The sequence below is a fragment of the Erinaceus europaeus genome, chromosome 9 (genome assembly GCF_950295315.1).
Source record: "Erinaceus europaeus chromosome 9, mEriEur2.1, whole genome shotgun sequence".
Lineage (NCBI taxonomy): Eukaryota > Metazoa > Chordata > Mammalia > Eulipotyphla > Erinaceidae > Erinaceus > Erinaceus europaeus.
In genome coordinates this window covers 115340625-115354676 of record NC_080170.1, presented here as the reverse complement: position 1 = coordinate 115354676, position 14052 = coordinate 115340625, and positions in this window count along the sequence as shown.

Genomic DNA, 14052 nt, shown 5'->3' with positions numbered 1-14052 from the left:
CCCTCAGATCGGGGACTAGACAGGGCTGTCCACTGTCACCGTTACTCTTCAACATAGTATTGGAAGTTCTTGCCATAGCAATCAGGCAAGAGAAAGAAATCAAAGGAATACAGATTGGAAGGGAAGAAGTCAAGCTCTCACTATTTGCAGATGATATGATAGTATACATAGAAAGACCCAAAGAATCCAGTAGAAAATTACTGGAAGTTATTAGGCAATATAGCAAGGTATCAGGCTACAAAATCAATGTACAAAAACCAGTGGCATTTCTTTATGCAAACACTAAATCTGAAGAAGAAGACATCCAGAAAACACTCCCATTTACGGTTTCAGCAAAATCAATCAAATACCTAGGAATAAAGTTGACCAAAGAAGTGAAATACTTGTATGCTGAAAACTATGAGTCGCTACTCAAGGAAATAGAAACCGATACCAAGAAATGGAAAGATATCCAATTCTCATGGATTTGAAGAAAAAACATCATCAAAATGAATATTCTCCCCAGAGCCATATACAAATTTAATGCAATACCCATCAAAATTCCACCAAGCTTCTTTAAGAGAATAGAACAAACACTACAATCATTTACCTGGAGCCTGAAAACACCTAGAATTGCCAAAACCATCTTGAGGAAAAGAAACAGAAATGGAGACATCACACTCCCAGACCTTAAACTATATTATAAAGCCATCATCATCAAAACAGCATGGTACTGGAACAAAAATAGGCTCACAGACCAGTGGAACAGAATTGAAAGCCCAACACCTATGGGCATCTAATCTTTGATAAGGGGGCCCAAAGGATTAAATGGAAAAAGGAGGCTCTCTTCAATAAATGGTGCTGGGAAAACTGGGTTGAAACATGCAGAAGAATGAAATTGAACCACTTTATCTCACCAGAAACAAAAATCAACTCCAAATGGATCAAAGACCTAGATGTCAGACCAGAAACAATCAAATACTTAGAGCAAAACATTGGTAAAACACTTTCCCACCTACACCTCAAGGACATCTTTGATGAATCAAACCCAATTGCAAGGAAGACTAAAGCAGAAACAAACCAATGGGACTACATCAAATTGAAAAGCTTTTGCACATCCAAAGAAACTATTAAACAAACAGAGAGACCTCTCACCGAATGGGAGAAGATCTTCACATGCCATACATCAGACAAGAAACTAATCACCAAAATATATAAAGAGCTCAGCAAACTTAGCACCAAAAAAGCAAATGACCCCATCCAAAAATGGGCAGAGGAAATGAACAAAACATTCACCTCAGAGGAGATCCAAAAGGCTAACAAACATATGAAAAACTGGTCTAGGTCACTGATTGTCAGAGAAATGCAAATTAAGACAATACTAAGATACCACCTCACTCCTGTAAGAATGGCATACATCAAAAAGGACAGCAGCAACAAATGTTGGAGATGTTGTGGGGATAGAGGAACCCTTTTACATTGCTGGTGGGAATGTAAATTGGTACAGCCTCTGTGGAGAGCAGTCTGGAAAACTCTCAGAAGGCTAGACATGGACCTTCCATATGATCCAGTAATTCCTCTCCTGGGGTTATACCCCAAGGACTCCATAACACCCAATAAAAAAGAGGTGTGTACTCCTATGTTCATAGCAGCACAATTCACAATACCTAAAACCTGGAAGCAACCCAGGTGCCCAACAACAGATGAGTGGCTGAGAAAGCTGTGGTATATATACACAATGGAATACTATGCAGCTATCAAGAACAATGAACCCACCTTCTCTGACCCATCTTGGACAGAGCTAGAAGGAATTATGTTAAGTGAACTAAGTCAGAAAGATAAAGATGAGTATGGGATGATCCCACTCATCAACAGAAGTTGAGTAAGAAGATCTGAAAGGGAAACTAAAAGCAGGACCTGATCAAATTGTAAGTAGGGCACCAAAGTAAAAACCCTGTGGTGAGGGGTAGACATGCATCTTCCTTGGCCAGTGGGGGGTAGGAGTGGGCGGGAGGGATGGGTCACAGTCTTTTGGTGGTGGGAATGGTGTTTATGTACACTCCTAGAAAAATGTAGACATATAAATCAGTAGTTAATTAATATGAGAGGGGGAAAATCTGTTGTATGTCTCAAAGTTTCTCAAAACACAAACTGAATCTTTTTAATATATAGGCTGTGTATTTGATATGCGGACTCTCTCAAAAGCCTAGACCAAGTAGATTAGAAGCATCCAATAGCACAGCTATATACAAGATATTGGATACTGTACAGCAAACCATAACAAAAGGACTTTTCAAAGTTAACCCAATTACCAAATAATGTGATGATAACATTAACTATCTATTGTCTTTTTGAACCCTAAGACAGCAGGAACCACACATCTCCACTATAGAGCCCCTACTTCCCCCAGTCCTGGAACCCTTGGACAGGGCCCACTTTCCCGTATGCATCTCCCAATCCAAACTAAATAATATTGCATCCGCCGATCACAACCTAACTAACGCAACGATTGCCACCTCAACATGCTTTACCTCAGACTGCATATAGACTTCACATGTGGAATGACAACCCTTCGGCTTCATTACTCGGGTGAGACCTTTCCTTTTATAGTACACTCTAATTTCATCTTAGGTAGTTCACTTTCTAACAAAGTCCCATAACCTAGATATACACCAGTTTCTGTGAGAGAGAGCTTATGTTCACACGTATCCATAAACTACTGCAAAATATATACCGGAAAGCAGAACTACATTAGAGTTTGCAGTGAGTACCTCCCTAACACTTCCTCTCCACTATTCCAGTTTGGGATCCATGATTGCTCAACAAATTGTTTGGCTTCATATGTTAACTATCTTTTCAATCACCAGATTCCAGATGCAACCAGGATGCTGGCCAGGCTTCCCTGGATTGAAGACCCCACCAATATGTCCTGGAGCTCTGCTTCCCCAGAGACACACCTTACTAGGGAAAGAGAGAGGCAGACTGGAGTATGGACCGACCAGTCAACGCCCATGTTCAGTGGGGAAGCAACTACAGAAGCCAGACCTTCTACCTTCTGCAACCCTCAATGACCCTGGGTCCATGCTCCCAGAGGGCTAGAGAATGGGAAAGCTATCATGGGAGGGGGTGGGTTATGGAGATTGGGTGGTGGGAATTGTGTGGAGTTGTACCCCTCCTACCTTATGTTTTTGTTTATTAATCCTTTCTTAAATAAAAAAATTTTAAAAAAAGAAATGGGCTTGGATTATGAATCAACCTGTCAATGCCCATGTTCAGTGAAGAAGCAATTACAGAAGCCAGAGCTCCCACCTTCTGCACCCCATAATTATCCTGGATCCATGCTCCCAGAGGGATAAAGAATAGAGAAGCTTTCAAGGAGGTGATAGTATATGGAACCTGGTGGTAGGAATAGTGTGGAATTATACCCCTCTTACCCTATGGTTTTGTTGATATTTTTTTATTTTATAAATAAATTTTTTAAAAAATCTCTGTCATAATAGATCTCAAGATGCTGCTGCTTTTCTCATTCTAGGTTTCTTCTGAACAAGGCCATGTTCTCATCACCTCTTGATGGTGCCACAGAAAGCCAAATATCATTTCACTATTTTTGTGTGTGTGTTAAAGGCAAAACTTCACTGCAGATAAAACACTCAATTAAGGACCCATTTCTAACTCCATTCAACTTCCTCATTTGCAGGTAAGAGTGAGATTTTGTATAGTTAGAAGTGGAGAAGGATTGAGAAAATAAGGATTTTATCTTGCAGCAAACAGAAAGAGACCAGAGATTTTCAGATGTTCTATTTCTGTCTCTTGGGCCAAGACCCCTTTTATCTTCCTCTAAGAACAAAGTCTATAATTTCTCTTGACTATTCTTTATTATTTTGAAGGGACAAGGTGAACAGAAACAAGGTACTGATGTTTGAGTCTCTAATAGTTGTTCCTTTGTTTTCAATAATTTCATATAGTATAATAAAAGCTAGCCTTAAGTTAAACCTGTTTTATCAATACCAAGTCACCTCTTACAGTCAGGAGCATATCAAATCTCTTGGTTATTTTGAGCCACTGCTTTCACTCCTTCCCCAAATGTTTCTAGACTGATGATATAGACCAGTCACAACCTAATACAACTACAAGATAATGTTTTTGGCTATAGTGGTAAATACATAAATTATTGTATATATTGCAATGGGGATTGGGCAGACCTTTCTAGGAATGGATCTTGCTCTTACAGGTTACAAAGCTAGAAATACATGGTTCTGCTCATATGGTTACAATCAGGCAGAAAAGGAATCATTCATTAATCTGTAGGAATTTGCCTATTATGCCCCCCCCACCATTCTTACTCTTCCTTAAAGATTATAAGCCTCTTGGGAGACCAATGAATTAACCCTAGACATCCTGCCCCTCAGAAGTTTTAATCAATATGTTAATACATGATGTACGACTGACACACAAAGCAAGGCGTGGAAAGTGTTAAGAGAAGCCTGTCATTGATTCTGATTTGCACTAATTATACCTGAAAGTTTTACATTATGAGCTGGTTCTAAGTGAATAACACTAATGGGATTATTAAAGAGGAAACTGCACTTAACTCGAGAATTTAATTTGGTTGGAAACAATTGAGTTCTCAGAAAACATGTAAGTTTCAAATCTTGTAGAAATGCCAGATGTTTATAAAGAGTGGGCACAAACTAAATTATGTGCAAGAAAAATGTCACTGTTAGGGGGAAAAATTAAAAAAGGAAAGAACACCTATATTTTAGTGATGATAACTGGCAGCTTGGAAATACCTACCTGTCTAGCTAACCTTCCTTATTCTACTAACATTGAACAGCATATTTTGTCGTATAGGTAGGGCCAAAGTGTAAGACTAAACTCTGAAATGCTTGTGATTATTCCTGTGGGCAGGAACACATATGGTTGGCTGGCTTTCAGACTTGACTTGTGTGTCTGTGTAGACAGAGCAATGCCAAAAGCTATTAAATCAGAGCCAGTCCCCTCTAACCCCTCAGAGGGGGAGAGCCAAGTGGCAGATGGACTCTTCATTTAGTTTCACCATGGAACTTTCTGTCTTTTCCAGATTTCTTGCCTTCAGGATTCTCCTACCCACAAATATGGGACCCCCACCACCACCACCACACACACACACACACACACACAGTCCTGGAGCTGGAGCTGTTGCACCTGACTTCTTCTAGCGTTTGCCCTTCTTCCGTAGCCAGTCAACAGCATCAAGTTGAGCCTGATGTAAAGTTTCAAGACCTCCTTTGAATCTGGAGAGGTGGCAGTCATTGACTATGTAGGTCATAGTCTGTCTGGAGCTGCAGAGGCAGTTCGGGTCGTCTCTGGCTCCCCAGCGATGGAACATAGCGGCGCACCGGCCATGGCCTGTTCGATAGCGATTGAGGAGGGCCCAGTCATAACGTGCTAGGTCAAAGCCGGGTTGACGCTTGCAGGGGTCTGTGATGAGGTGTTTGTTCTTTACCTCAGCTGACTGCCAACTCTGTTTCCAAGAGTCTGGAACAGAGAAGTTCAGTGTAGGCGTAGGGGACCAGATTGGGTGACGAGACGTCAAGCGTTGGACAGGGTGGGCGAAGATATCCGTGTATATTGGCAGGTCCGGTCGAGCGTAGACGTGGGAAATGAATTTAGATGATGTCGCATCCCGAAGAATATCTGGCGGGGCGATGTTGCTAAGAACTGGCAGCTATGGAACTGGGGTGGAACGGAGGGTTCCAGAAATTATCCTCATGGAGGAATATAATTTGGAATCGACCAAGTGGACATGGGGGCTACGGAACCATACTGGGGCACAGTATTCTGCAGTGGAATAGCATAATGCCAGAGATGATGATCGTAGTGTGGAAGCGCTCGCGCCCCATGAGGAGCTGGCCAGTCTTGCAATGATGTTATTCCCTGCTCCCACCTTTGCTGCAGTTTTTATGAGATGTTCGTGAAATGACAGGGTGCGATCGAGAGTAACGCCAAGATAGAATGGCTGGGCTTCATGCTGGATTCTCGTATCGCCAAGCTGCACATTAAGCTCACGCGAGGCCGAGGCACAGTGTAGATGGAAAACAGATGATACCGTTTTTGCAGTGCGCACCTGACTGAGTTCACACATTACTATGTGCAAGAACTCCATTGGGACCTCCTCCTCCTTCTTCTCCTCTTCCTCCTCCTCCTCCTTTCTCTCCCCCTCCTTCTAACTGAAAGGCCCTTTGACCTACATCTCTGCATTTCACTAGGCTACATTCTTCATTTTCTGACAATTCCAATCCTGCTGTCCATTATTATGAGACTGATCATGTCTATTGATTTAAAAGGCTTCGCATAAGTGCAATGCCATTAACACCTCCCCCCTCACCCCATCTTTCCCTGATTTATTTTATATTGGGTTTAGGAATGGTGGAATTATTATTGTCAGGCATAAGAGCAGGAGGGCTATTAACTGGGGTAAAGATGGGGCCATACAGTGGTACACCTGGTCAGGTGCACCCATTATAGTGCACAAAGACCCAAGTTCAAGCCCCTGGTCCCAACCTGCAGAAGGAAAGCTGCACAAAATGTCAGATCTCGGTCTCTTACTTTCCCTCTCTCTCTTTTAAAAAATAATTATTTATTATTGGATAGAGACAGAGAGAAATTGAGAAGGGAGGGGGAGATAGAGAGGGAGAGAAACAGATACGTGCAGCCCTACTTCACTAATTGTGAACCTTTCCCACTGCAGATGGGATCCAAGGGCTGGAACCTGGGTCCATGTGTACTGTAATGTGTGCGCTTAACCAGTTGTGCACCACCTGATCCCCTGTCTCTTTCACTCTCTACCTTCTCCTCCCCCTTCAATTTCTCTCTATCTAGATCCAAATATATATATATATATATAGTATAATTACATATATTACTGTATATATATAATTATATATATATACTGTAAAACATTAAGTGGGGTAGGTAGTGTCTAAATATGTGTGCAAACTGCTCAGGAATCAGAGTCTAATAGAAAGAGGAGACCCCAAAACACCACTCCATTATCCACAGGGCTCTCTGTGATGTCATCAGTGGTGTTCCTGTTTATGTTGAGAGCTAAAACCCAGGGCTTGTATTTGGTAGGGCAAGTCCTTTGCTGGATAGCTTCTCAGTCCAGAGAATTCAATTTTAGAAAGAAAATGCCTTAATTCACAGAAAAAAACACCATTGCCCCATGATACATGACCGAGGGTAGAAGACAATAGCGTCAGAGACTTGGAAGTTGATGGTGATGTCTGAGTGAAATACAAAGAAAGAATGCAGGGAGTCGGGGGGTAGCACAGCGGGTTAACCGCACATGGTGCCAAGTACAAGGACCAGCATAAGGATTTCAGTTTGAGCCTCCTGCTCCCTATCTGCAGGGGAGTCGCTTCACAGATAGTGAAGCAGGTCTACAGGTGTCTTATCTTTCTCTCCCCCCTCTCTCTTCCCCTCCTCTCTCAGTTTCTCTCTATCCTATCCAACAATGACGACATCAATAACAACAACAATAAGTACAACAAGGGCAACAAAAGGGAATAAATAAATACTTAAAAAATTAAAAATAAAAAGAAAGACAAAATACTTTAACAAAAAAGAATACACAGGTTGACGTCTGCAAAAGAGAGAAGGGGTGGACTTTGTCTGATGGCAGAGGGAAGGTGACTGAAGGTGGTATGAAATTTGAAGCAAGTCACCTAGTATCTTTCTGATATTGAGTAGAGTTGTCAATGTAAAATATCTTCATTAACTATGTGTTTATTTGTGTTGTGTTTTTGTTGGTGTACTGGTATCAAAACTAGCAGGGTCTCTTTCTATACTGACACAAAATACAAACCCATGTAGACAGACACACCTATGGTCAGAGGGAAGCCTGAGAACCTCCCTCCTGATAGCTTCCAGTGGGAAGAGTGTTCAGGACAATCTTGAACTGTGAAATTGCAATCCAGGCCAGGTTTCACCAAATCTCTACTGATCAGGGAATTCAAAAATAACATGTAACACATGGGACTGATAAATAAATAAGAAAGCATCCCCTGGAAAAAGAACAGAACTGAGAGTCAACACTTGGTTCTGTTTTTTCTCCTGATTCAGGAGAAAAAAAATTAAATTATAAAATGAGATCAATTTTTGGACTAAATTAGTCCAAAAAAAATTTTCCCCCACTCTGAGGCCAGGATACTGTCTTATATTATCTTCTACCAGTTATGTAATTTTCTCTTTCATATGCAGATAATTATTTCATGTGAAGTTTGCTTTTGTATGTGGAGTAATGAAGGGACCTCAGGCTTTTATTTTAATGATGATGATGAACTGATCTTGGAGATATCATTGTAAAATTATGTATCCTTTCCCCAATGAATAGTGATGTCACTCTCGATGTGATTTTCATCCAACTTTAAATCAGTTAAAGTTTCATAAATTGATCACCTACCTCATGATCTCATTGAAGATTTATAGTTCTTTATTTTTTTCATCTATCCTTAAAAGTGATTAGTAGTATGCATGTTTCAGGATATGAAAGAGTTACTTTTTATGATTAATGCACTGTCTTTGGAAGAATATGAAATAACAAGATCTACAATATTAAAATTAAAGTGAAAGGAAACACACTTTCTTAATAGGAAGCACTCATTGCAAATTCACAATTAGATTCATGTGTTAATTCTTCACTTCAAGAAACATGGATTAAGTCTCTATTTTTTTTCTTTTGCCACCAGGGTTATTGCTGGGGCTCAGTGCCTGCTCCATAAATACACCGCTCCTAGCAGCAGCCTTTTTTCTTTCTTTCTTTCTTTCTTTCTTTCTTTCTTTCTTTCTTTCTTTCTTTCTTCCTTCCTTCCTTCCTTCCTTCCTTCCTTCCTTCCTTCCTTTCTTTCTTTCTTGTATTATAAATGACAAAAAGAAATTGTGAAATTGTGAAATGAGAGGGAGAAAGAGAAACAGAAAGAGAGACATCTTTAGTACTGCATTGTAACATGTGCAGACAAACCAGGTGCACCACCACTGGGCCCCAGTAAAACTTTTTTTTTTCTTTTTTTAATATTTATTTATTTATTTATTCCCTTTTGTTGCCCTTGTTGTTCTATTGTTGTAGTTATTATTGTTGTTATTGATGCCATTGTTGTTGGATAGGACAGAGAGAAATGGAGAGAGGAGGGAAGACAGAGAGTGGAAGAGAAAGATAGACACCTGCAGACTTCCTTCACAGCCTGTGAAGCGACTCCCCTGCAGCTGGCGAGCCAGAGTCTGGAACTGGGATCCTTACGCCTGTCCTTGCACTTGGTGCCATGTGCGCTTAACGCTATGCTACCACCTACTACCTGTAAAACTATTTTCTTAGGGTCTGCAAGGTATTATATGATCTGGTTCTTTTCTTTCTGTGTTCTCTTCTCCTTTCTTCTGTTCTTCTCCATGCTTGTTGTATGGAAGACATAATAATTTCCTCAATTATAATTGGTTTCTATTGAACTCATCATATAAATTTCTTTGAAATGTTTTATTTAATTACTTTCTGTCATGTTATCTTCCATATATAACATTGCTTTATATACACAAAAGTATATGTAAATCAGTGTGTTATATGCAATATAGTCAGGAATGTTTTGTTTGGTAGTTTTTTTCCCAAGTTTTGTATAAAAATATGATCTATCATAAATACATTCATTGTTTTTAAATGACATCTTTGGTATGATACTCAACTTATTAGTTCCTTCCTAGTTATATAATTACTACCTTCAACATTATTTTCTCTATCCTCTCCTTTTGAGAGTCCTATTAGCAAATATCAACTCTCAATATCTATAGTCCAGAGCTTTCTTGTCCACTAGTCCTTGCCTGATCTGTAGTATACTCATTGTTTTTATCTGGTCCATCCATTCATTTCCCCAGCAGTTATGTTTGCTCCTAATACAGATCCTTTGCAATGACTTATTTTCATAGATGCAATTTTAACTTTTACTAGTTATTCTTCATTTAGAGTATATTTTGGTTTCTCTGCTCCTACAGTTGCTAAGAATTTTGATTTGTATGAGTCAAAAGTTATGTCAAATATTCAGACCAGATAAATTCCTTAAAACAAAAAAGAAAAGTAGTGGTTTCCATGGGGTTATGGGGTAGAAGTATAGAGGATGGCTATTTAATGAGTATAGAGTTTCCTTTGAAGGAGATTATTTGTCTATTTATTTATTATTAATTTATTTATTTTTGTAAACCTGGCCTCACAAATGCATGATTTTGCAACTTTAATGTGGGTCTTGCCCATGACAAGGAAGGCAGAGTATTAGATGAGCTCTCTCAAAGGCCCTGAAAATAATTCCTAACTAAATAGAGGTGGTGGTTGTGTGACTGGCAATATAAAAGACATCAAATGCATGTTTTGTGAATTTTACCTCAATAAAAAGGACATTTTTTTAATTTGTTACTTAATGTCATGATTTCTATTTCTTTCAGGTAACTTACAATGTTTCACTTGAAGGACGAAGGAGAAAAATTGAGAGAAAGTATTCCTTAAGCATTTTTTTAAAAGTGAAAATGCTGAAAGAAGAGATTTGGTAAGCATGGAGTTTTTGACTATACTTTCAACAGTGTTTAGTTTCAGAAGCAAAAAAGTGAAGCTGAAAGTGTCCCTGGAATTTATATATCCTGTTCTCCGTTTGAGAACATTGAAATTCTCCTTGGTCCTTAAATATCAGTGTTGAAGCAGAGTTCATAAAATACTGACTTTGTCTATTCTTCATGCTGCATTTGTGAAACCAACCAGTGAAGAGGTTTCCATTGAAATTACTTTTTTTTTCTTTTTTTTTTTTTGATTCTTTGGATAAGGTTTTTGGCTTGATTTGGATGTTACTCATTTGTTTTTGGATCAGTTTTTACCACGTGGCTAAGATTTTTGTGTTGTAATTCTGAGTTGCACTATTGCTGTTTTGAAAAAGTAGGGCTGAATGGAAACTGCACCTCAAAAAAACATGTTAGAACAATTTTAAACATACAACGAATTGAAAAGGGTGTGGATTTTTTTTCAGTATCTGGTGTGTGTGTGTGTGTGTGTGTATTAGAAAGAATGAACTAGTAAGTGGTAGCTTTACCTCTATATAACATATATTCAGCACTAAAAATTGAGAGGAATTCCAAGTTGAACAAGTTTTATATAATATCCTCTCCAAAAGGAAATCCTATTATTTATTTGCAACTCATTTTATTTTAATTAATAATAAATTAGAAGCTATTTCAAATTATAAGCAGCAAAATAAGATTTTCTTTTACATATAAGGGGGTATCAAGGTACAGTTTATTTTTTAAAAACATTTTATTTTATTCTTTATTTTTAATGAGAGAGAGACAGAGAGAGAGAGAGACACCAGGGTACTTCACAGCACTGGCTTATGATGGTGCTGGGAACTGAACCTAGGACCTTGGAGGAGTCTCAGGCTTGAAGATCATTTTACATAAGTATTATGAAGGTCATTTTACATAAGTATTATGTTGCTTCCTCAGTCCCATTCAACATGATGCTGAATTTTCTTGTTTAAATATTCTGTCTTTAACAAGCCTCTGGGGAAAAAATTACATGCTACCATTTTCCTTGAAAACACTGAAATCTGTAATTATTAATGTAAAACGTGATTCACTGGCAACTAGATGAGACTTTGATTTAGATGGTAGTATGTTGAATGAGTGGAGCAAGAGAATATTGTCATGGAAAAGTTACTGATTTTGTAAAAATGAAATTTTCCATAATGTAAATATAAGATTAATTTTCTATCTCCCCCATGAGAAATTGTTTGTTTTGCTGACACTATATAAATTTCAATCAGTGCCCTGTTAATATCCAGAAAGAGAAAGATGAGTATGGAATGATTCTACTCATAAACAGAAGCTGAGAAAGAATAGAAAGGGAAGAGCAGAATTTGATGGAGTTTGGAGTATTGCACCAAAGTAAAAAACTCTGGGGGGGGTCAGGCGGTGGCGCAGTGGATTAAGCACATGAGGCGCAAAGCCCAGGAACCGGTGTAAGGATCCCGGTTCGAGACCCCGGCTCCCCACCTGCAGGGGAGTCGCTTCACAGGCGGTGAAGCAGGTCTGCAGGTGTCTATCTTTCTCTCCCCTTCTCTGTCTTCCCCTCCTCTCTCCATTTCTCTCTGTCCTATCCAACAACGAATTGCGTCAACAAGGGCAATAATAATAACCACAACGAAGCTACAACAAGGGCAACAAAAGGGGGAAAAAATGGCCTCCAGGAGCGGTGGATTCATGGTGCAGGTACCGAGCCCAGCAATAACCCTGGAGGAGGAAAAAAAAAAAAAACTCTGGCTCCTTTGGGGCGGGGAAGGGTAAATTTTCATCTACACTGTAGGGAGGTGGGGGTAGGGACACAGACCTTTGGTGGTGAAAATGGTGTTAATATATTCTCCTATTAATATTATCTCCTATATTCTTATAAATAATTATTTAATCAATATGAGACCGGAAATAGATTGAATGTCTAGAGCTTTTCAATGCATAGACTTCAGTTCTGAGTATATTTTCTTTCTATGTAAACACTTAAGGTTTCAAATGAGTAGACTGATCTTCTTCTTCTAGGGTTTGCCCTTCTTCCTTAGCTAGTCAACAGCGTCAGGTTGAGCCTGATGTAAAGTTTCGAGACCTCCTTTGAATCTGGAGAGGTGGCAGTCATTGACTATGTGGGTCATAGTCTGTCTGTAGCCGCAGGGGCAGTTCGGGTCGTCTCTGGCTCCCCAGCGATGGAACATAGCGGCGCACCGGCCATGGCCTGTTCGATAGCGATTGAGGAGGGCCCAGTCATAACATGCTAGGTCAAAGCCGGGTTGATGCTTGAAGGGGTCTGTGATGAGGTGTTTGTTCTTTACCTCAGCTGACTGCCAACTCTGTTTCCAAGAGTCTGGAACAGAGAAGTTCAGTGTAGGCGTAGGGGACCAGATTGGGTGACGAGACGTCAAGCGTTGGACAGGGTGGGTGAAGATATCCGCGTATATTGGCAGGTCCGGTCGAGCGTAGACGTGGGAAATGAACTTAGATGATGCCGCATCCCGACAAATATCTGGCGGGGCGATGTTGCTAAGAACTGGCAGCCATGGAACCGGGGTGGAACGGATGGTTCCAGAAATTATCCTCATGGAGGAATATAATTTGGAATCGACCAAGTGGACATGGGGGCTACGGAACCATACTGGGGCACAGTATTCTGCAATGGAATAGCATAATGCCAGAGATGATGATCGTAGTGTGGAAGCGCTCGTGCCCCATGAGGGGCACGCAATGCCAGTCCTGCAATGATGTTATTCCTCGCGCCCACCTTTGCTGCAGTTTTTATGGTAAACTGATAAAAAACATTCAAAGAGATTTACACTAAATTAATCCATGTTTTATCACAGTTTAAAACTTTTTTTTTTGGGTGGAGGGTAGATAGCATAATGGTTATGTAAACAGACTCTCATGCCTGAGGCTCCAAAGTCCCAGATTCAAAGTCCTGCACCACCATAAGCCAGAGCTGAACAGTGCTCTGGTTAAAAAAAAAAAAAAAAAAAATTCACATTAAAGCAAAAATATTATTTTCAAATTAAGGTCTACAAAAAGACTCCATAACGCTTATAATTGTCTTTTTTTTTTTTTTTTTAGAATATCACCTTAAATACTTACGTATTAAAATAAAGTATATGTTTGGCTTTGTACATTAACTCTCTTTTCAGCCACCAAGTTCCAGATGCTAGCATGATGCTAACCAGACTTCCCTGGACTTACAACCCCACCAACATGTACTGGAGCTCCAATTCCCCAGAGCCCCACCCCACTAGGGAAAAAGAGAGGCAGACTGGGAGTACAGATGCACCTATTAACACCCATGTTCAGCAGGGAAGCAATTATAGAAGGCAGACCTTCCACCTTTTGTGCCTTATAATGACCCTTGGTCCATACTTCCAGAGGGACAAAGACTAGAAGAGCTATCATGGGAGGGGAAGGAATACTGAGTTCTGCTGGTGTGAGTTGTATGGAGTTGTAGCCCTCTTATCCTATGGTTTTGTCAGTGATTTCTTTTTATAAATA